The following is a 3,035-nucleotide window of genomic DNA, read 5'->3' as shown; positions in this document are numbered from 1 at the left end:
TTTTGTTGAGACTTTGAGCTGGGTACATGTCATCAGACTGTGTTTTCTACCTCCAGTCTGGATGTCAGAGTTAAATACATCAAGCCCTCAGAGGACTCAGTGTATACTCCAGTCCCACAGGATAGCCCACGCCAAGTGGCCAGCTACATACTCACTGATTTAGAAGAGTCTAGAAATAAGACGACTTCCATCCTGAGTTCACAACCTAAGGGTAACTAGGACGCTGCTGACATAGCATTTTGAAAAAAATCCTCATCGGTCACCTTAGCAGTTTTAAAAACTTATGCTGTAAATCACAGCATCAAAGTTCTCTCCTTTTTGTAAATTATATTTACTTTATGTGTACAGGTACTTTGCCTGCACCATGTGTGTGCAGTGCCCTCAGAAGACAGCACTGGATCCCCTGGGACTGGAGTCACAGACAGTTGTGAGCCGCCATGTGGGTGCTGGGAATAGAACTCGGGTCCTCTGGAAGAGCAGTCAGTGTTCTTAACTGCTGCGCCACCTCTCCAGCACACCCGTGGTTCTCTTGATAATAGATACAGTCTTGTCTTCTTTAAGAAATGAACAAAAAAAAATTGAGCAATAGTAGCTCAGGCTTTTAATCCCTGAGGAGGCAGAGGCAGGTGGATTTCTGTGAGTTTAAGCCAGCCTAGTCTACAAAGTGAGTTCCAGGACAGCCAACGTTACACAGAGAAACCTTGTCTTGAAAAACTAAAAAAGAAAAAAAAAAAAAAAAAGAAAACAAGTATGAGGCTGGAGAAATGGCTCAGTGGTTAGGGCACTTCCTGTTCTAGACACACACACACACACACACACACACACACACACACACACACACCCCCGCCACCTGTCTGGCTTTGTAGGATACATTCACAGGTTGGAGTCCTGCAGGTGCTCACTGGTGTCTCTACAACTCTGGAGTCTTGGGAAGGCCCTTCTCCCCAGGGCTCACTGGGCTTTGCCTTAGCAAGGACTCTGTTGTCCTTTACCCTGATGTGGCTCTCTGCCTGGCCTCGGGGATATCTGCGGCATCTTTGGAAACTGCGGTGGAAGTATCCACGCACACTTTGCTAATCATGGGGATGGCACTTTGCAGGTATCCATGCTGTACCGTTGGTGGCCTGAGCTGTGCCTGGTTCTGCTGGAACCACAGCTGGGTGGCCAACAAGTGCTGAATCATGATGCAAGAACAGAACCCAGAAACCATCCCACCCCTGAGGCCCTAGCGTCCTGGCCTGGGAGGGCCCCTGAGATCTGAGATGCTGTCTTTGCTGTTTGCATCATCCTGAGGTGTGGTATCTAGCCGAGCTAATCTCCATCAACAGCCCCCTGGCTGTCTCATTCTTCACAGTATGGCCAGGCTGAGGACGTTCCAGGTCTTCTTTTCACATTTCACTACAAACAGTCAGGATAGAATGCCAAACCCACAGGACTAACCTCACCCCCTGACAAGTGGCCTCACCACTGTCCAGAACCTTGGGAAACGCCAAGACACAGACGGGCTAAGTCTCTTGTCACTTTACAACGGTCACCTTTCCCCCAGTTCCCAACCCCCTGATCCCCGTTTCCACCTGGTAATCCACTAGAGCGGCCTCTGATGTCCTTTGTGATCTCTGAGAAGACTGAGGCTTCCCTGAAACGCTTCGCTTCTGAGCCCTGATAAGAAACTCCTGAGGGGAGTTTCAACACGCATTTCTAAACACTTCCAGCCTCGTCCTAGTGCCCAATTCCTAAACCACTTCCACATTCTTTGGTATTTCTTAACAGCAGAGCACGCCATTTCTCGGTACCTTTTCATCTCAGTCCATGGGCAGCCATAAGAGGGTCACTCAGGTGGAGTGTGATGCTCAGGGTTTCCATCCTGTAACAAAATACCTGAGCTAATCACTCAACAAGACGAAAAGTTGATTTTGGACATTAGAGCATTGGAGGTGCCAGTTCATGATTGGTTTGCCCCTGTTGCTTTAGACCTGTGGGAAAGTAGGCTTACCTCATAGCAGGAGGGCTGGTGAAGCAGAATCGTGTACTTCATGGCCCAGAGGCAAAGAAAAAACAAAGGACCAGGGTCTTGCTAACCCATTTGAGGACACCCTCCCCCAAATAACCAAAGGACTTCTTACTTGGCCCCGCCACTTAAAGGCTACATCTCCTCCCCAAAACACCAGTCTGGGGACCAAGTCTTTTGGGGAACATTCAAGATTCAAAATATAGCCCCAGTTAATTTAGAAGCAGAAATCTACTGCTCAACTTTGTGGGAGGTGAGGATGCCAAGAACAACCGTCAGATCAGTGTCCAGCGAGAGCAGTCACTCTGCCTCAGAGATGGTGCCTGCCTTGCCCTCACATGCTGGGCGTGGAAGGCAGATTCCAGGGGCCTCTAGTATAAGGGCATTAATCTCGTTTGTGAAAGCATAGGCCCTATGCCTTAACACTACTGTAGGGGGCGCAGGGAGGGGGAGCATGTCCATATATGAGATCTGGGGGATACAAACTATACACAAGGGTGCAGTGAAGCCACTGAACTAGACCATTCCATGAGCTGAAAGAAAAACTCATTTTGGGACTCAAACTGCTGGGGTCAGAGAACAGCCGGCAGTCGGGAAAGCCTTGTCAGTTTCAAGGGGACAGGCAGTTTGGGAGGAGAGGTGGGCGGCAGAACAACCTGGGCTTTAACACGGAGGCTTTGATCCGCAGCAGGCTGTCCCAGAACTAGATGGCCTTGCCCAAGGCAGTTGACCTTGAGCTGGATAAGGGAAGCAGTGGCTTCCCTATTAAGTTTAGGTTTCTGTTTTTCCAGTAACAACCCTTGTGTTTACTCATTCAGAGTCCTTCTGTTAAGGGCCTTATCACCAGTCGTGCCATTTGGGGGCCCTTCTTTGGACCTAACACAAACAAATACTCAGACACTGTCACACACTCTAGGAGAAATGGAGTAAAAATGGCATGTCCTGCCTTTCTGGCTGGAGGCGGGCTTTGCCATCAATGAAACCAGACATTGGAGCCGCAGATAAGCCAGCTGCCAGCTCACAGGGG

Source organism: Peromyscus maniculatus, chromosome 8 (genome assembly GCF_049852395.1).
Source record: "Peromyscus maniculatus bairdii isolate BWxNUB_F1_BW_parent chromosome 8, HU_Pman_BW_mat_3.1, whole genome shotgun sequence".
NCBI lineage: Eukaryota > Metazoa > Chordata > Mammalia > Rodentia > Cricetidae > Peromyscus > Peromyscus maniculatus.
The sequence above is the reverse complement of the archived record's forward strand: the minus strand, read 5'-3'. Positions refer to the sequence as shown.